The sequence below is a fragment of the Suncus etruscus genome, chromosome 7 (genome assembly GCF_024139225.1).
Source record: "Suncus etruscus isolate mSunEtr1 chromosome 7, mSunEtr1.pri.cur, whole genome shotgun sequence".
Classification (NCBI taxonomy): domain Eukaryota; kingdom Metazoa; phylum Chordata; class Mammalia; order Eulipotyphla; family Soricidae; genus Suncus; species Suncus etruscus.
In genome coordinates, this window is record NC_064854.1 from 14,898,306 (window position 1) to 14,920,006 (window position 21,701).

Sequence of the window (21,701 nt, forward strand, 5' to 3'; positions counted from 1 at the left end):
CTTCCTAAATTGTTAGCTTGTGCAAGGCAGATGCCCTCTCGCTTGGGCCTCTGCTCTGCCCCCACTCTTTCTTTATTTGTTTGTTTTTGGGCCACACCCGGAGTGCTCAGGGGTTACTTTTGCCTCTGAGCTCAGAAATCACTCCGGCAGGCTCGGGGATCATATGGGATGCTGGGACTTGAAGCACTGTTTGTTCTGGATTGACTGCGTGCAAGGCAAATGCCTGACCACTCTGATTCCCAACTCTCTTCTGATGCGGAGGTTGCCCTATCACTGACTCTGCTCCTCCCTAGCCCTCCCTGTGTTCATGTAGATCCCAGAGAAAGTAAGATCACACTATATTTGTCTTCCTGTGAAGCAGAATGCTTCAGAGTCCTCCCATGTCATCCCCAGTGGCAGCCTTTCCTTTCGAGTTTAAGGCTAAACAGCTCTTGCGTTGTCCATATACAGAGACCACGTTTTCTCAGTCCCTTCCTCCAGCAGGGAGGGACTCATGAGTGGGGTCCATGTTTTAGCATCTGTGAACACTGCTGCATTGAACACGGGGTACAAACACAGACACAGGCATGCTCCCTCACAGGGCCCCTACTTGCTGCACCCTGCTCACCTCTCCACCTAATCCCAAGGGTGGGTGTTAGGGTGGGCCTGAGTTACAGTCCTCAGGTTTTGCATAGAAGTCTGTTTCATGGAATTTTATTTCATCAAATTGAAAGCTTTCAGCTCCAACATGGTACCACACTTGCATTTTTTTTTAAGCATTAGCATTATTTTTGTTGTGATTTTGTTCAGGTCTATTGGCTCAAACTCAGAAATTACTTCTGGCAGGCTCAGGGATCAAATGGGAGGCTGGGGATCAAACCGGGGTCCATCCGGGGTTGGCCAGCTGCAAGGCAAATCCCTACCACTGTGCTATCACTTCCACCCCCTGTTTTTTTGGATTTGGGTCATACCTGGCACCCCTCAGGGGTTACTCTTAGCTCTTTGGTCAGAAATCACTCCTGGCAGAGGAGGGCTAGAAGTTCCAGCATACTACATGAAGCTTATCACAAAGAGTGGTGAGTGCAGTTAGAGAAATAACTACATTGAGAACTATCATAACAATGTGAATGAATGGGGGCCGGAGAGATAGCATGGAGGTAAGGCGTTTGCCTTCTATGAAGAAGGTCGATGATTCAAATCCCAGCATCCCATATGGTCCCCTGAGCCTGCCAGGAGCGATCTGAGCATAGAGCCAGGAGTAACTCCTGAGCACTGCCGGGTGTGACCCAAAAACCAAAAACACCACCACCACCACCACCAACAAAAAATTTGAATGAATGAGGGAAGTAGAAAGCCTGTCTAGAGTACAAGCGAGGGTGGGATGGGGAAGAGGGAGATCTGGGACATTGGTGATGGGAATGTTGCACTGGTGAAGGGGAATGTTCTTTACGTGACTGAAATCCAACCACAATCATGTTTGTAATCAAGGTGTTTAAATAAATATATTAAAAAATAAAACTGGACACACACACACACACACACACACACACACACACACACACACACACACACACAGAAATCGCTCCTGGCAGCCTTTGGGGAATTAAACCCAGACCTGGACCCAAGTAGGCTGCATGCAAGGCAAACACCTTACTGCTGTGATATTTCTCCAGCCCTCCAGCCCCTTTCTAAAACATTCATTTGTCTTTAGTTGAGTTTTCCCATGTTGTTTTAAAGTTGGTCTCTGGACAATGTGGGCTCTTTGAACGGGTCTTGAGCCTGCAGCCTCTGCCACCAGGGAATTTTATGGGGTGATGGCTGATTTAAGTGACAGTGGAGAGAAGGGTGCTGGCCTGGCACCTGGCCAACCAGGGCCTGATCCCCAGCATCACAGAGTTGTCCAAGCTTCAGCAGAAGTGATGCCTGAGTATAGAACCAGGGGTAAATCCTGAAAACTAGCAGATGTGACCTAAACCCCCCAAGTATGTCACTGGGGGTATAGGGATGGTATAGGGATTATGACATTTGCCTGCCCCTGACTTGGATTTGTTCTTATACCAGATGGTTCGCTGAGCACTGCCTGGGGCAGGCTGGGTCACACCCCATATTGCAGGGTCCTTGCTCTGAGCTGCCAGGCCAGCATTTTGTAAAACCACTGAAATCCATTGGCCACTGGATCCCAACTGTCATTTCTGTCCCTGTCCCTGAGGTGGGGCTCAGAACACACAGGATTAGGGTAAAGCCACTGATATCAGATATTGGGAAACATTTACTCCAAAGGAGCTCGGAGGCATGGGTGGGTATGTACCTTCTGTAGCTCATAAATAGGGAGCCTCAACCCAGTCCTGCACCAAGGCATCTGCACTCAGGACTTGGTTTTGGTGAATCTGTGGGTACTGTCCAGGAAGATCTGCTTTCCTGTCAGAGGCTCTGGGAGAGGTGAGGGGGAGGTTGGGAGTTCATTTGTGCTTCTGTGTCACCACAGGAGTATGAGAGTTGCTCTGAACAGAGAACATGGGTCCGGGTACCAGCTCAAACCTGGAGAGCTCACCTCCATGTAGCTACCCAGGATTCCCAAGACCATAAAAATCAGTGGCCCATGGGCTGGAGTGATAGCACAGCAGTAAGGCATTTGCCTTGCATGTGGCCAACACAGGTGGGACCCTGCTTTGATTTCCCACGGCTCATATTGTCTCCTGACCCCGCAGAAGTGATTTCCGAGTACAGAGCCAGGAGTTACCCAAGTGCGGCTAGATGTGACAAAAAAAAAAAAAAAAAAAAAGCGAAACCAGTGGCCCCAGCCCGGGGAGCCTGCAGCACAGCTGGCTGGGCCATAGATACTGTTGGACAGGCTCAGCCATGAGGACTGAGAGAAGGGACTGGAGCCACCAACAGTGGTCTCATGGGTTCTCCCAACTTGGCTATATGGGTGGTGACTGGGGATTCCCTGAACATTATGTAGCACTTGTAGGTGGGCAACTTCTCTGCCAGCAGCACCCGGGACACACCCCACGCCATCTGTAGGAATGTCAGCTGCTGGCCACCTGGACAAGCTGCAGTTGCGGCAGCTGGAGGAGATGTGCATTGTCATTGATGAAAATGACCACATCCTTGTGGCTGAGACCAAAAAGAACTGCCATCTGCGGGAGAACATCAATAAAGGCATGGCCTCAAGGGTCTCCGGGATAAGGGAATTGATGGGGGCACTGGGCTGTGAATGCCTCCGGGGGCCTCTCAGGCAGTGCCCACTGTGGTATCTGTAGACTGAGCCCAGCAGGAGGCTATCGCTGCCCCTGGCAGCAGGGACAGTAGTCACTAGTCTGGGCATGGGTGGATGGGTACTCACTCCATTATCAGTGGGGGTGACACCCCCTGCAGTCAGTCCTTTCAGGCCCTGGAGTGTGACCTCCACCCTCTGCCACTGCTGCACTGAGGCTTCTCTGAGGTTCTCTTCAACATGTTTGATGAGCTCCTGGTTCAGCAGAGATCGGATGCCAAGTACACATTCCCAGGTGGGTGTCGCCAGAGGCCCTGACAGGGAGGCCACACACCACCCACCCATCGCCAGGGCTCAGATGAGAGAAGCTGCCAGAGCCCCTGAGCAGGGTAGTGGGATAAGCGGGTGGCATGGGACAGTCCTGAGAGGTGACCTCTGCGCATGTTCATGCAAACACCCCCTCCACAGGCCACTTCTCAGACTCATGCTCCAGCCACTCACTGTTCACCCCAGAAGAGTCTGAGGACAAGGACAAGCTGGGAGTGGGGCGAGCAGCCCTACACCAGCTGCTGGCAGAGCTGGGAATTCCCCCTGACCAGGTACCTGCCCTGCCAGACTGTGGGTTCTAGGACACTGTCCCTGCATGCAGTGCTTGTGAAATGGGGTGATTCTGTCCTGAACTCTCGCTGGCACCTGCACTCGCCTGCTCACACAACCCTGTCCCCCCAAATCTGCCTGCAGGACATCATCTTCATGTCTCGGATGTATCACCACAGTCCCTCAGACGAGGTCTGGGTGGACCACGAAGTGGGCTACCTCCTGTTGGTGAGGAAGAACCTCACAGTGAAGCCCGACCCCCGGGAAGTCAAGAGCTACCACTACATGAGCAGGGAGCAGCTGGCCAAGCTCCTGAACAGGGCAGCGAAGGGCCAGGAGCGGGTCACACCCTGGCTCCGTACCATTGCTGAGGGCTAACTGTTCCGTTGGTGGGAACACCTGAAGGATGTGTCTCAGTTTGTGGAGCCTGACACCATCCACAGGCCGAAGGGCACATGCAGCCTCTGCCAGTGCCTGATGGAGGGCAAAGTGGGGTCCTTGCCCCCTGACACAGCCTAAGCCTGCTTTATACCTGCCTCCCCCACCACAGCTCAGCTGTCAACTCCAAAATAGCCTTTTCTGCACTAGGTGGGGGTCTCTCAGCTGACAACTTCATGTTCCCACCCCTACAACTCAGTCCTCATAACTCTTCTCCCACTGTATTCTTGTGGGGGTCCAGCCTAGACAGGGGTCACCAGCCCCCCCCAACCTATTCTGGAATGCCGTGCAGTCAGGTGCCTTGACCTTCAGCCCACACTCCTCTGCCTGCACTAGGGAGCTCTGCTATAAGAGACAGAGCCAGTGAAGGTTGTGAGGAGATGGTGGCAGATGCCAGCTCAGCTAGAAAACAGCTTATAAGCTCATGCCAGCACTTAACCATGATATACTGACCAGGTCACATCAAATAGAGGCTTTGATAGTATAGTGGAGAGGGAGCTGCCTTGCAGGCAGGTGCGAACCCCAGTATCCCATGTGGTCCCTAGTTGCCCAGGAACGATCCCTGAATGCAGAGCTAGGGGCAACCCGAGCACCAGCAGGCATGGTCCAAAAACCAAAATGATTAAAAGATCTACACTCGATTATTATTAAAACTGTGTTCAGATTCAAACATCAATTAACCAGAAAATGAAAAATCACTATTTTAATTCATAAACATGCTGAGTAACTCTAGGGTGAAACTTTTTTTGCTTTGATGCTTGTCGCAATTTTCTATCACTTATAATGAATGGAATTGCTTCCTTGAAAATAAAAACCAATCAAGCGCACCAGGCTCTGCTGTTCTTTGGGTTCACAGCAGGGCCAAGCAGGCAAAGAGATGGCCAGCATGTGGTCATTTCTACTGACCCCAAACTTGAGTATACCAACTGCCATGCTAAACAGTATGATGTACGTGTTTTCGCCCTCTGTGAAGAAAATGTTGGTTTTTTTTTTCAGGAGAGGGCACACCCTTTGACGCTCAGGGGTTACTCCTCCTGGCTATGCTCTCAGAAATCACTCCTGGCTCTGGGATGCCGGGGATCAAACCCAGGTCTGTCCTGTGTCAGCCACGTGCAAGGCAAATACCCTACACTGTGCGATCAATCTATCCCAGGAAAAGTTTTTTCTGAGGAATACTAGTAACATTTAGTTATTAGCTGAATGAGGTTTAATTCGGCCTAAATAATCTAACCATACCCTTCACAAATTTTTGGGCTGAAGTAATAAGACAATGAGAAGGGAGTTTGCCTTGTATATGTACAGCCCAGATTCAACTTCTGGCACCACATATGATACCCTAAGTCCACCAGGAGTGAACCCTGAACACTTCCAGTATGGCCCAAAAAATCAAATCAACCAAACCAAGGTAGAGAGCTATAGAGTGAGAAGATTTCGCTTCTGGTATCAATAACAGAAAAAGCTGTGCAGGAATGTGGAGAGATCCCTCTACCTTCAACATTGCCAAAGAAACTACTGTATTGTCCATTCAGACCCTTTCCTTTAAAACTTGGCTATCACTCCAGGTGAAGTTGGGGGACCACAAGGACATATCTGAGGTGAAAAAACACAGCTGTGTGTCTTGATGGAAGGCCAGGCATCTCTGTGACACATCAGCAATTACCTTCTGACTGAGCCTGTGCCAAGGGTGAAATGTTATCCCAGCTTAGGATAGAGACCAACCCCATTATAGATACCATAAGACAGTTCTCTGGAGGCTGTGGAGGCCGATAGAAACTGGGCAGAAGGGCAACAGGAGCAGGACTAACTTGTGTCCTCAGAGACCATGGGACTTGAGATGGGCCACCTAAGGCCTGGTGCAGCAGTGCCAGCTGAGTTTTATGTAATACAGCTAGCCCTGCTTGAAAGGAGGGGCAGTGACCCCTATAGGCAGATCTTGGCCAACAGATGCAGACAGTTTCCAGTTGGGCTATGACTCAGCACAGTGAATGTGTCACTCTGGCTTCTGCATAGCCCATGATTGGAGAATCCCTGGAGGCACCCAGACCAGCCTGACAGCATCGGGGAGATACAGACCAGTGAAGGCCATCATGGTTTCTGCCCTCAAATGGCCCAAACCTCTCATACCTGGGCCACAGTTACTTCCATGCACAGAAAGAATAGGCCCAGGGTATTCATATTCAGCCCTGCATTTAACCGGTCTCTTCTTCCTCCATCCTGCTTCTCCCTCAATCTCCCCATCCTTGAATCAATCCCCTTTCTGCCCCTGAGGCAATCCTTTTGTTACCTACCAAGGACCCCTCCAAGAAATGGGCAGGTCTTACCACCAGGTAAGGTTACACAGGAAGAATGAGGATGGGAGTAACAGATGTGTTGTTTTGTTTTGGTTTGAGTCACACCTGGCAGAGCTCAGGATCTTCTGGCAAAGCTCCTGGCTCTGTACTCTGTACTCAGGAATCACTCTTGGTAGGCTTGGGGGAGACCACATGTGGTGCTGGGGATCAAACCCAGGTCAGCTGCATGCTAAATAAGCTCTATCCAGAGTACATTTATTCTTATGCCAGGTAAGTTGTGAAGTCTGGGGTCTACTGCCAGGCTGCCTCCTAGGTGTTTTTACTCTTATTTTTGGCCACACCTGATAGGAATCAGGGAAGTGAGGGGCAGCTTCTGACTGTGTTCGGGGACCATGAGCAGTCTGATGCTGACTGGACTAGCAGTGAGAAGTATCATCCACACACTGCAGCCCACATTTTTGAGTTTGGAGGAAAGTTTTTTTCCTAGGGACTCACATCTGGCAGCACTCACGGGCAGGCTCGGGGGACCATATGGGTTGCAGGGGATTGAACCCTCATCAGTCCCAGGTGAGCAATATGAAAGGCAAAAGCCTTACTATTGTGCTATTGTTTCAGCCCATAGAGGAGAGTTTTGAAGCCACACTTGGCTCTGTGCTCAGGGTCCATACAGGGTGGCAGGGATAGAACCAGTGTCTGCTGCAAGCAAGTCAAGTACCATATGCCTCATACGATGTCTCTGGCCTTAGGTTGTTGCTTTCAAAAGGTCTAATCTTGCATGGTCAAAGTGTTATTGTTGTTGTTTTTGTTTTTGTTTTTAGGGGGCCACACCCAGTAACACTTAGGAGTTATTCCTGGGTATGTGCTCAGAAATCATTCCTGGCTTGGGAGACCATATTTTTATTTTCCCATGAAAAAAAAACTTGTATCATCAAATCTTTCTGGTTTTATAATCTTGATTAAAACTATTAGATGCAGATAAGGGGACCATACGGGCCGCCAGGGGATTGAACCGTGTTCTGTCCTGGGTCAGCCATGTGCATGGCAAACGCCCTACCACTGTGCCAAAACTCCAACCCCATCAATGTGTTGCTTTTAATTTTTCCATTAAAAACAACTGTATCATCAAATCTTTCCAGTTTTATAAACCTGATTAAAACTATTAGATGCAGATAACAGCATGAGTTCAAAGTGTCTGTCCTAGTTCGCTGAAGGCCTAGCACCAGCTTGTGATGGGGTTCTGGCTGCTGTAGCTCTTCCTGCAGCTGGCCAAGCCACTGTGTCATGCTGTCCCTATCTGCGGCCCTTCTTTCCTGCTTTCCTCTTTCCTGACAGCAGGTTTTTGGGCTTCATGTCGAACACATGCCTGTCAGCCTCCCCCTTCTTCCCCAGATGGTTCATTTTCCTCTGAGCTTTCTTCATCATCGTCTTGGCCTTCTTCACCATCTACAAAGAAGAAGTGGATCAAACAGGATCTGTGTATGCTAAGTCTACTGCTATGACAAGCGTCCCAGATCTCCAGTGCCCCCAGGAACTCCACAGGCAACAGAGCTCCTACACGAGTGAGAGCAGAAGCATGGTTGTTCTGCACCTCTGCCCATCCCTTTCTCCAAATGGGATTCTAGTCCCCATAGGCAGAGCCTATGTGAAGGGCACAGTGCCAGGCCCTGGAGAATCTGCCACAGAGATAGACCACTCTACCAACATCCTTTATGAGTTTTTTTTCCATCCCTTTCTCCTGCTCTTAGCTGAGCAATGACCAAGCCTGGCTCCACTTAGTGGAACATACTCTAACAAGCTGAACCTGGACCCTCAATAACTGTAAGTGGAATGCTTTATTGGAAATTTCCTCTGCTGACCATTAGATGGTTTCTGTAGTTAGTCATGTGGATTCTGCCACCTTTTTTTTTTCATACACATTGGTTTTATATTAGTCAAGTGGATTATTCCATCTTGTTTTGAACTAATTGGTTTGGATCTAAGGAAAATCAATGTCATTGGATGATTGTGGTCTATATTTCAAATGAAAATTGCATTGTCTCCAGCTGTCATAGTTTGTGGAACTTCTGTGTTTGCTAATGTTATTGTGAGCCTAGGTATTGGCTGGTATTTAGGAAATTGAAAGTGTAGAAATGGTGAGGCTAAAACCAGTATGGATAATAAGGAAATCTATCCAATGAAAATTCAGACCAAGGTGCAGGCTGACAAATCTATCCCCACCATCAAAAATGTAGGAATTTGTTGCAAGTCAGCCCCTGAAGAGGTTGACTGATGGAGGGATGGAGGATGAGGCCTTTCTCCTCCAGCTCAGACGACACTTCTGTTACCCTGTTCAGTCGGCGGTTCTGAGGTGAATGCGGCAGGAAGAAAGCCAACAGGCAGTCAAGCTTCTGAAGAAAACAGGTCTTTATTTCGTGAAGAGGCCAAAGCCAAAAGGCCTAAAAATAGGCCAGGAAAACAACCTCTCACCTTCCACAGACCATTGTTTTTATGCCCCAGAATCAGGTACCACCCAATGGTGGGATCAGGTACCACCCAATGGTGGGATCAGGTACCACCCAATGGTGGGAGCAGAATCAGGTACCACCCTAGGGTGGGGGCAGAATGCCATGTCATACCCTGGGGTAGGGCACAATCACCGATTAGGATAGGGTCAGTAACATAATAATCCCTTTAAAATGTTTACATACACAATAGGAATTTTTTCTGGAAAGAATACAACTTGGAAAAATAATTTAGAAACTCACGATCCAAATCCAAATCTTAACACGAATGACCAACCTCCAGTCCTAACTCCACAAGTTGAAGCCTGATTCTAGTAAATTACATGACAGTAGTGACTCAGACAATGATCAACCTCCAGTGCTAACTACACGAGTGAGGCCTGATACTATTCACAAAATTGAATCATACAACAGTGCAGATTAGAGGATGAACCACACACATGGCCTCAGAGCTCTATTCAGAGTAATTTTGCTAATCCAGCCTGATCCCCTTTACATGGGGTAAATGTTTCTTTCTTTCTTTTTTTTTTTTTTTTTTTTTTTGGTTTTTGGGCCACACCTGGCATTGCTCAGGGGTTACTCCTGGCTGTCTGCTCAGAAATAGCTCTTGGCAGGCATGGGGGACCATATGGGACACTGGGATTCGAACCAACCACCTTTGGTCCTGGATCGGCTGCTTGCAAGGCAAACACCGCTTTGCTATCTCTCCGGGCCCGGCGTAAATGTTTATAACTATGTACCCTTTCAGATGGAAGAATTAGATAGGTTTAGAGAAGCATGTAAAGATTATGGTCCAACATCACCATACAGTGTGAAGTTACTAAAACTTTGGAGTCATAACTCTTCTTGGACTTTGTATGATTTTAAAACAATTGCTGATATATGCTTGTTGTCTAAACAGTGAACTGAATGGGAAATGTTCTATTCAGAAGGTGTAAAAGCCAAATTATATAGCCTGGATGGTACGAAAAAACAAGTGGCAGGGGTTACTCTCTTGTATGAATTATTATTATTATTAATTATTTTTTGGTTTTTGGGCCACACCAGGCGGTGCTCAGGGGTTACTCCTGGCTATCTGCTCAGAAATAGCTCCTGGCAGGCACGGGGGACCATATGGTACACCGGGATTCAAACCAACCACCTTAGGTCCTGGATTGGCTGCTTGCAAGGCAAATGGCGCTGTGCTGTCTCTCTGGCCCTCTTGTATGAATTATTGATGGCAGAAAATCAATTTGCAAATATTCAGACACAAGCTGCTTTACCTAAAGAAATCCTAAATATAATTAGGGATATTGCATTGTCTTCATGGGAAAAAATTGATTCTAACAGCATTGGTAGAGGAAACTTTTTAAAAATTACCCAAGGCCCTTAGGAGCCATATGTAGAGTTTGTGGGTAAGCTTAAAGATGCTCTGAAGTTACAAATCGAAGATGAGGAGGTGAGAAACTTCCTAGTAAAATCTTTGGCTTATTATAATTCAAATTTGGCCTGTAGATTAGTATTGAATACATTAAATGAAAAGGCAGATGTGAATGATTTCCCTTATGCCTGTTGGAATGTCTACCCCTACCCCACTTACTCGGTACAAACCTTCGCAGTTACCAAGGGAATGATGCCTTACTCCCCTCGAGGACAAAGCACTTTCTGTAAACCAAGGTTTTGCCCAAAATGTGGAAAAGGCCGTCACTGGACAAAACACTGTAGATCCAGAAACCTCATTGATAATAATCTGAGGAGAGGTTTCAGCACAAACCCTAGGAGGCAAATCAACTGTTAATATTGTGGGAAGCCTGGGCATGTCCAAAGACATTGCAGACTCCTTTTAAATTCAACTCCTCGGGCACACACAGACACAATGCAGGGAAACACCCACAGGGCCTCCACCCAGGCCCTAACAAAACAGGGGCAAACTCCTCAAACCATAATCTTTCCAAGCCCAGCCCAAGAAAATTTATCATGATTAGGGAATTAATTCATGCTACATTAGGGAGCACCAGATTAGATATATTATGCCCAGAGGACATTACAATTTATCCAGGAGCATGCCCTTACATGTTAGAAACTGGCATTGTGGGCCCAGCACCCCCAGATACTATGGGTTTGATTCTTGTCAGAAGTTCCCTCAACATAAAGGGTATATCAAAAACCACTGGTGTCATTGATTCAGATTCAATGAGAGAAATCATTGTAGTTATTACCATAACAGTTACATGATCTTTCAAAAAGGGGAAGCAATTGTCCAGATTGTGATAATGCCTTATGTCAAACCTGGGAACACAGATAAGAAAAGAATTGGAGGTTTTGGTAGCACAGATCCGGGTGCTGCTCAAAACCCACTTGTGGCTCTGGTTACTACATTTAAAGATGAAAACCCAATGATCAACCTTCACTTGGAAGGGCAACCCTTTGATGGTATGCTAGATATGGGTGCTCAGGTTACTGTAATATCTGATTAAGAATGGCCAGAAAATTGGACTCTAGGAAATCCCATATTCTCTAGAAGGAAAAGGAGGTTTAAGTTCCTGTTTGTTGAGTAAGAGGACTATGGTGTTTTGTGGCCCAGAAAATCAAAGAACTATAATCAGACCTCATGTGGGTCCATTTTCACCATCCTTGTGGAGCCATGACCTACACAGTGGAAGGCAGAATTCCACATCCCATTAGCTCCAGAAGAGCCTGAACCTTCTCTTAATTTAAAAAACCAAAATTTTTAGTAGGGACCACTACCATAAAAACCCCAGCACTGGGACTGGTGAGGTGGCACTAGAGATAAGATGTCTGCCTTGCAAGTGCTAGCCAAGGAAGGACCACGGTTCGATCCCCCAGCGTCCCTTATGGTCCCCCCAAGCCAGGGGCAATTTCTGAGCTCTTAGCCAGGAGTAACCCCTGAGAATCAAACGGGTGTGGCCCAAACCCCCTTCCCCCAAATCTATTTCTTCTGTCATTATTTGTGTGTAAGAAGGCCATTGATTTTTGGGGCCGGCGAGGTGGCGCTAGAGGTAAGGTGTCTGCCTTGCAAGTGCTAACCAAGGAAGGACTCAGGTTGGATCCCCCAGTGTCCCATATTGTCTCCCCAAGCCAAGGGCAATTGCTGATCGTTTAGCCAGGAGTAACCCCCTGAGCATCAAACGGCTGTGGCCCGAAAAAAAAAAAACCAGAAAAGAAAGAAAAAAGAAAAAACAAACAAACAAACAAAAAAACTCCCAGCACCAATAAAAATAAAATGGAAATCTGAAGAACCAAATTGGTCATTGGCCCCTTAAACTGATAAAGCAAAGGTGCTGACAGAATTAATGGAGGAACAGTGAAGTTTAGGGCATATTGAACCACTTTTTTCTCAATGGAATTCTCTATATTCACTATAAAAAAAGAAATCTGGTAAATGGAGATGTTTGATAGATCTTAGAGCTGTAAATTTATCCATGATACCTATGGGCAAATTGCAGACTGGTTTACCATCGCCTGTAGTTATTCTAAAGGAATGGCCACTATTTATAATTGATTTGAAAGACTGCTTCTACCATATTCCTATTCACCCAGATATTAAAAAAAGTTTTGCATTTTCAGTTCCTTCTCTCAATAATACTCATCCCTGCAGACATTTCCAATGGACTGTTCTCCCCCATGGCATGCTGAATTCCCCAACAATGTGCCAGTTTTTTGTAGATAAGGTTTTGAGTTCTGCTCATGAAAAATTTCCTCAAGCCATGATATTTCATTATACAGATGATATCTTGCTCACAATGAACAATGAAACATATTTACAGGACTTATACCTTATGTTATTGACTGTTTACAAAAATCAGGACTAAATATAGCTTTAGAAAAAATACAGACAATGCCACCGTAATCAATATTTTGGTTTTATTTTAGACCGAACGTCAATACGTCCACAAAAAATTTCTATCAAAAAATAAAACCTCAGAACGCTTTATAATTTTCAGAGACTTTTAGGTGACGTAAATTGGCTCCGCCCTGCACTAGGAATATCAAATGCAGACTTGTCTAATCTGTTCAAAACTTTGGAGGGTGATCCTGCTTTAGATAGCCCGAGAAATTTAACAACAACTGCCAAAAATGAATTGGACATCTTCTTGAACAGATTACAAAAATAATTTATTTAAGATTCATCCCGAGAGAAAAGGTATTTCTGTTAATCTTCCCTACAATAGAAACCCACACAGCGGCCTTGATGCAGCAGGCAGGACCTTTGGAATGGGTGTATTTACATAACAAACAGCCTCACTCTGTAGTTTCTTACTTACAATTGATTTCAGAACTAATTATCAAAGATATAATAGCTTTGCCAATACCAAAAAAAGAAATTGAGTCAATATTGCATCTTTAACTAATCTCTACAAAGGGCCCTCTCAGATTTCATAGGAGAAATATCCTCCCATTATCCAGCAGGAAACACTCTGGACATTTTAAAGAAAACTCAGTTTGTTATTTATTCAATTGTTCGGGATTCCCCTATTCCCAATGCCAAGGTTTTTTACATCGATGGATCCCAAAATGGAAAAGAAGGAATAGCCAGGGACAACATTAATATGACCATAGATACTAAATATAAATCTGCACAGAAAGTTGAATTAGCAACGTTAATTTACCTATTAGAAAATGCATCTGAGGGCCCGGAGAGATAGCACAGCGGCGTTTGCCTTGCAAGCAGCCGATCCAGGACCAAAGGTGGTTGGTTCGAATCCCGGTGTCCCATATGGTCCCCCGTGCCTGCCGGGAGCTATTTCTGAGCAGACAGCCAGGAGAAAGCCCTGAGCACCGCCGGGTGTGGCCCAAAAACCAAAAAAAAAAAAAAAAAGAAAATGCATCTGAAGCCATGAATATAGTTTCTGATTCTTTGTATGTGGTAAATTTATGTCCTGTAATAGCCACTGCCTCCCTTAATGCTAATGACATGGGCATACAGAATTTACTTAAACGATTACAATAGCTTCTTCAAAAACGAACTGAGCCCATCTTCATCACGCATATTAGAGCCCACTCTGGTCTTCCAGGACCAATGGCTCAAGGAAATAAAACTGCTGACTTGTTAGCATTGCCTATATTTGAATCACCTGTAGAGGAACATTCAGCCCTATACACAAATGCACGTCGTTTACATGTGAATTACCAAATTCCATGGAGGCAAGCTAGAGAAACTGTAGAAAACTGCAACTTATGTGCACCGTTAACAAAAAAGACTCACATAGCAGCAGCTAACCCAAGAGGCTTACAGTCTAATAAACTTTGGTAAATGGATATAACTCAAAAAGATTTATTTCCAAGGAAACCTTATTTTCATGTTGTGGTGGACCCTTATTCTCGGTTTATGTGGGCAATTCCCATGTCTTCTCAAAATTCTAAGGCTTTTTGTAGTTTTCTTTTACAATGTTTTTCTGTGATGGGTATTCGTATTCCATAAAAACTGATAATGGGCCAGCCTATATTAGCAAAACTTTTGAACTTTTTTTTGTAAAGAATGGCAGCTAAGACATTTGAAGGGGATTCCTCACAATTGTCAGGGATAGGACATTGTGAAAAGGGCTCAGAAAACCTTAAAAACTCAATTACAAAAAAATAGGAAAAGAGGCTTATCTCCAACTGAGTTGCTATCTTTGACTCTTATATTAAGTTACTTAAACTTACCTCAAGGAGAAAGTTACACAGCACGTTAGAGACATTTTAAAGAAGATATTCAGAGACAAGAGACAATCATACATCCATTTGGATCAAGGAGGATGAAAAATGGATAGCTGGATATCTTCTCCTGAGAGGAATAGTTATATCTAAGTTTCTACAAATGACAACCCTCCCAAGAAATTTTGGGTCCTATTACGCCTTGTTAGAAATCAAACTAGCACAAATGATCAGGTTCAGACTATAAACTCTCCTTCAGAACAAATACAGAATACTCAAGACACTAACAACAGTAACATTGCTGAGGTCTCCGGGGCAGGGAACAAGGATTTAGCTTTCACACACCATACTTTGAGTGAGACTGACAGTAGTGGTAAACCCTCACATTCCAAGAGGGAAAAGGAAAGACAGAAACCTGTCTTAACTAGGCTCCAAAATTGCTACATGAACTCAATATTGTAATACCTTTATAATATTTCAGACTTGACTCAGTATTTTCATCAAGATCATTATAAAAAGGATATTAACAGGAAAAATTCAATAGGTCATGAAGGTAAATTAGCCAAAGAATTTGGTCAGCTCATCAAAACCATGGGAAATGGATATCATAGATATATTAATCCTGAAAGCTTCAAAGTAACAATTGGTTTACTTAATGACCAGTTTGCTGGACACAATCAGCAGGATCCACATGAACTACTGATGTTTCTAATAGAGGGACTACATCAGGACTTGCTTGCTGTAAATCTAATGACAGATAAATCTATACATCTTATGAAAAATGAAAATTATAAACAATCTCGTCCAGAACACCAAAATGCTCACAAATCTATTTTTTATGACCTCTTTTAAGGACAATTCAAATCTATACTACAGTGTCTCACATGCCACCAAAAGTCTGAGGTTTATGAGACATTTATTCATTTTTCTCTGGCTGTCACATCTACAGATAAATGTACATTACAGGAATGCCTCTCTGAATTTTTTAAAGAAGAATAGTTAAGGCATGACAACAAATTTCAGTGCAACAGCTGCAGAACTAGAAGGGATTTTTCAAAGAAAACATATTTATTTATGGAAACTGCCATCAGCACTAATAATACACTTGAAACATTTTGCTTTTGATGGCAAAAAAAAATTGCACACTTATGTGGATTTTCCTTTAGAAGACCTCAATTTAGTAGAATTCACTTCAGAGAATAAAAGCAAGATTAAGAAATACAACTTATCATCAGTGTCAAACCATTATTGTAAAGTTCACTATGGATACTGTACTTTATACTGTAAAATTGCTGTAAGGCAACACTTGATCAATTTTGATGACAAGAAGATCACAAAAGTCTCTAATACATTGGTGAAATCCATAGCAGCATACATCCTGTTTTATACTTCTTAAAGATCTACAATGAACACAAGATAATCATTTCACTTCTTTATCGGTTGCTATTAATGCTCTAGGATTCTTTCCATAGGCATGGTCAATGACTAGGATTGAAAATGATTGAACCCCAAAAGTGCTCCACATCACTAATCATCAGGGAGATGCAAATCAAAACAACGATGAGATACCACCTCACACCACAGAGAATGGCACACATCACAAAGAATGAGAATAAACAGTGTTGGCAGGGATGTGGAGAGAAAGGAACTCTTATCCACTGCTGGTGGGAATGCCGTCTAGTTCAACCTTTATGGAAAGTGATACGGAGATTCCTCCAAAAACTGGAAATCGAGCTCCCATATGACCCAGCTATACCACTCCTAGGAATATACCCTAGGAACACAAAAATACAATACAAAAACCCCTTCCTTACACCTATATTCATTGCAGCACTATTTACCATAGCAAGACTCTGAAAACAACCAAGAGGCCCTTCAACAGACGAATGGCTAAAGAAACTGTGGTACATATACACAATGGAATATTATGCAGCTGTCAGGAGAGATGAAGTCATGAAATTTTCCTATACATGGATGTACACGGAATCTATTATGCTGAGTGAAATAAGTCAGAGAGAGAGAGAGAAAAACGCAGAATTGTCTCACTCATCTATGGGTTCTAAGAAAAATGAAAGACATTCTTGCAATAATAATTTTCAGACACAAAAGAGAAAAGAGCTGGAAGTTCCAGCTCACCTCAGGAAGCTCACCACAAAAATGAGTTTAGTTAGAGAAATAACTACATTTTGAACTGTCCTAATAATGAGAATGTATGAGGGAAATGGAGAGCCTGTTTAGAGTACAGGCAGGGGTCAGGCGGGGAGGAGGGAGACTTGGGACATTGGTGATGGGAATGTTGCACTGGTGATGGGTGGTGTTCTTTACATGACTGAAACCCAAACACAATCATGTATGTAATCAAGGTGTTTAAATAAAAAAAAAAAAGAAAATGATTGAACCCCAATGCGTTTCTTTGTAAGGTGGATTTATGTCTTAATTTCATAATTGCTCTAGGTCACAGTTAATCATGAAATCTTACAATTTAATTTACTCAAGGTTCACCTGAAAGAAAAATTTCTCATCATATTAATGTTGTTTTTCTTTCTAGGTATACTCATTTAACGACTTTCACTCTTTTTATTCTAACATCATTGCTTTTTTCCCCCTTAGTTTAGGTTTTAAGATGGAAATGAATTCATAATGCTGACATAGTGATACTTTTTAGGTGGACTCTCTTGACAGTGCTCCTCACCTATGATTGACTATCATAGAATTACTGTTATATAGTAACTCTGTATATGTACTGTTATACACTTACAATAGAGATTTGCATGTTTGTATTGTGCATGAAATTCTCTTTCAGATCTGTTCTGCTCTGCCATTAAAATATTTTTTTTTTGAATTTGACATTATTCATCTAAACAGTTTGCCGGCTATTACATCTTAAAGCGCTTTTTATTGATTCAGCTGAATTTTTTTCTTTTTCTCTATTTTGGATCCTTTCCAACAAATTTTTTTTTTTTTTTTTTTGGTTTTTGGGCCACACCCAGTGACGCTCAGGGGTTACTCCTGGCTATGCACTCAGAAGTCACTCCTGGCTTGGGGGACCATATGGGACGCCGGGGGATCGAACCGCGGTCCGTCCTAGGCTAGCGCAGGCAAGGCAGGCACCATACCTCTAGCGCCACCGCCCGGCCTCCCAACAAATATTTTTTGGTATGAGTGAGTGTTATGGCCATATTTTTTGTGAAGTTTGTATGTGTATGTCTTGTTCTGTGTCTGTCTGTTTTGCATATTTTGTATATAGTTCCCTTTTTCCTAACTTTATCTTCCCCAATTTTTCCTTATCCTTCCCTCTCTCTTCCTAATCCTTTTTTTTTGTGGGGGGGGGTTGGGTCACAACTGGCAGTGCTCAGGGGTTATTCCTGGCTCCAGGCTCAGAAATTGCTCCTGGCAGGTACAGGGGACCATATGGGACGCCAAGATTCGAACCGATGACCTCCTGCATGAAAGGCAAACGCCTTACCTCCATGCTAACTCTCTGACCCCTCTCTTCCTAATCCTTAACATTTAATTTTCAGGAATCCCTTCACATGTTCAAATCATTTCCTTCATCCACAGCTACACGCCTCCTGATCTCAGCCTGAAGAAGAAATCCTTGACTGTTGGAGTTTTGTACCCTGTTTGCTGCAAACTTGTTGGAAATGAAGCCACCTGGAATTTGTGTCACAATGTAGCCCCAGAAAAAGATCTATGGATAAGACCCACAGTCTCTGGACCCCAGTTAAACTGTGCTATTTGAATTTCTGGTTTTCCATCCACATACACAGAGCTATTGTTGACCATTTCTACAATGGCTACCCCAAGATTGCACCGAATCCCAAAGGAAATGCAGAAACCAAGCCCACTCATGATGGCAATGTAATGTAACGCTTGGGGATGCCCCAACAGTGGCAATTAAAGAGTGGAGGCCCTTGCATGGATGCCTGTACTGGCCTTCCTTCTTCATTCAGCTCGGTGTTATCTTCTGTACCAGGCTGCAATCCGTTTTTCCAGACCCATCAAGTGTCTTTTGCTGGTCTTTTCGGAGTTTCAGACCCCTCATCTTTACAGATTGGTATTGGACTCTGTAGAAATTTCACTTTTTGTAATTTTCTTATGATTGTAATCCTTTGAACTTGATACTACACTTCTTTTGGCTATTGTAATTAATGTTTTTCCATTTTAGTTTATTTTTTTTCCATTTTAGTTTTTAATCTTAGGAATTGATGTTGTATTACATCAGGGTTTTGCTTTCTTGACTTTAGGTTAGTGGGTTAGATATTGTTGTCTATAATTTTCTAAATGATATTTTTGTCTGTTCTCAGGATTTATTGTGTGGGAGCATCATAGCAAAAATACTAGGTTTAAAAGGAGGTTCTATCCATTTTGGATGGACCCTCAAGTTGTTTATTTACACAGGGATGCTTTCTGCCTTAAACATTCTGTTTTGGTGTGTGACTTAAGCTCCCATCTATAAATAATCGGCTGCACTTGGTACATCAATTTTGGACCTCATATGGACTTCTGCCTAGACTAAGAACTTGGATTGGGGCCCGGAGAGATAGCACAGCGGTGTTTGCCTTGCAAGCAGCAGATCCAGGACCAAAGGTGGTTGGTTTGAATCCCAGTGTCCCATATGGTTCCCCGTGCCTGCCAGGAGCTATTTCTGAACAGACAGCCAGGAGTAACCCCTGAGCACCACCGGGTGTGGCCCAAAAATAAAACAAAACAAAACAAAACAAACAAACAAACAAAAAAAGAACTTGGATTAAGTTCAGATATCTATTGATCATCTTTGCAGTGGCCCCCCACTGTGCAGGGTGTGTGTGCCTCTTCCTCCAAATTAAGGAGCTAATTTACTGCCCTCAAAGATGGGCTTTCTGGTCGACCTGGACTTGAATGGAAAATGTGCTTTGAGGATGGAGAGATAGCATGGAGGTAAGGCGTTTGCCTTTCATGCAAAAGGTTGGTGGTTCGTATCCCATATGGTCCCCTGAGCCTGCCAGAAGCGATTTCTGAGCATAAAGCCAGGAGTGACCCAAAAAACAAACAAACAAAGAAACAAACAAAAGAAAATGTGCTTTATCTCGCTTGCTACACAGCCTTTTTAGCATCTCTTCAAAGGATCTCTGTCTACAGATTACAATTGGGCTTTCTGATTGCCCCGGGAACTCCCCATTGCCTACTAGATCCTTGATCATTGAATTTCAGATTCTCCATCTGCTTTCCCAAGGAAGAACTTACTTGGAATTCTTTATCTTGTACATCATAAATCTTTCATCTCTGGAGCTTGTAGTTGATTCCTTGACACGTTTCTGGTTTTAGACACCCTGTGTTTAGAAGTTTTACTTTACAGTTTCCTATGATGTGCTTATGCAAACAGCCGCTCTTTTATTATTGCTTAGTTTTTCCTTTAATAATTATAAACAATATTACTTGCTTTTGTATATTATTAATGTTTGTTTACTTAAATGGGGGAATTGTTGTGTATGTAAACATTTCCATGGATTATTATGTTACTGATCCTACCCTGATTGGTGATTGTACCCTACCCTAGGGTGTGACCTGGCATTCCGCTCCCACACTAGGGTGGTACCTGATTATATAAAAGCAAGGGTCTGTGGAAGGCATGAGCTTTTTCTCTGGGGCTGATTCTGGGGCTTTTGGCTTCAGCCTGATTGACGGAATAAAGCTGATATCCTCTGAAGCCTGACTGCCTGTTAGCTTTATTCCCACCGCATTCACCTCAGAACCGCCGGCTGAACAGGGTGGCAGACAGTGGTCCGAGCTGGAGGAGAAAGACCTCATCCTCCATGCCTCCATCAGTCAACCCCATCAAGGGTTGCTCTGCAACAATCATCTCCCATCTCCACTTCCAGATCGCGTTCCTGCAGGGACAGAGATCGTGTCCAATGGCCTAAGCACACCAGACACCCTCCACGGACAGCATCTGCAGCAGTGCACTTTCCGCCTGGTGCTCCGCCAGGACAACCTACCCTTTTTCTCTTGGGCTCTCCTCCTGTATCCATTTTCCTCCTGTGTGCCACCACCCCTTCTGGGATGAAGGGGGGCCTCTCCTGAAAGGAAGTGGAGGACAGGTGAGAAATGCCTGTCCAATGGACAACTCTCCTGTCAAGATCATAGCTGGATCATCTCATACCCCAAGACCTGAGCAGAAAGGAAGTAAGAAGTTGGGAAGACCTCACATGCAAGACCTAAGTGAACATTACAAGTAGTGAGGAAGGGGGTGGCAGCCATCAGTAAGCCAAGATGGGCACTTTCAAGTACATTCAGGAGCTCTGAAGGAAGAGGCAGTCGGATGTGATGTGATTTCTCTTATGAATGCGCTGCTGGCAGAACTGCCAGCTCTCGGTTTTGCAATGGGTTCCGTGGTTCACCTGGCTGGATACTGCATGTAGACTAGAATACAAGGCCAAGCAAAGTTATGTTATCCACCATAATGTGTGCGCCATATTGTCTGTAAAGGTCTATTTCCTAAGGGAGCAAGTTATGGCTGGTGTTAACCAGTTTCAAGTTTGCCTGAAGCCTTCAGTTTGTGGCTGAGGAAAGAGCTAGACCCACTGTGGGGCTCTGAGAGTCCTGAATTCTCACTGGGTGGTGAAGATTTTGCATATAAATTTTTTGATGTTATCTTTATCAAGCCATTCCATAAAGCTATTAGAAGAAATCCTGATATCCAGTGGATCACAAGCACAAGGAGATGAGAGGACTGACATCTGCAGGCTGCAAGAGTTGTAGTCTTGGAAAGGGTTATAAGTTCCACCACACTATTGGTGGCTCTCGCCATGCACCTTGGAGAAGGTGCTAAACTTCCAGCTTCACCATTACTGTTAAGTAACATTTGTCAAATTCTCTTCTAATGAACAGCTTAGGATAGTCATGTCTGCTTACAGATTCTTTGTTAATAGTCTGCAGATTATTTCTTGAATGCATTGTCAAATTAGGAAAGTTAAGTACAATAATGTTTGAAGACTATGTAATTGGTATATATGTAGTTTCGAGTAAGATAAGTGCTTTAGTCTTTGCTTTATCGTATTA

At 44.1% G+C, this 21,701-nt stretch overlaps 2 pseudogenes; both read left to right on the forward strand.

The window, feature by feature from the left end:
* Nucleotides 1-2,813: 2,813 nt before the first annotated feature.
* Nucleotides 2,814-4,312, forward strand: LOC126014196 (isopentenyl-diphosphate delta-isomerase 2-like; annotated as a pseudogene).
* A 16,585-nt stretch (nucleotides 4,313-20,897) lies between these two features.
* On the forward strand, nucleotides 20,898-21,471 carry LOC126014197 (60S ribosomal protein L15-like; annotated as a pseudogene).
* Nucleotides 21,472-21,701: the final 230 nt, after the last annotated feature.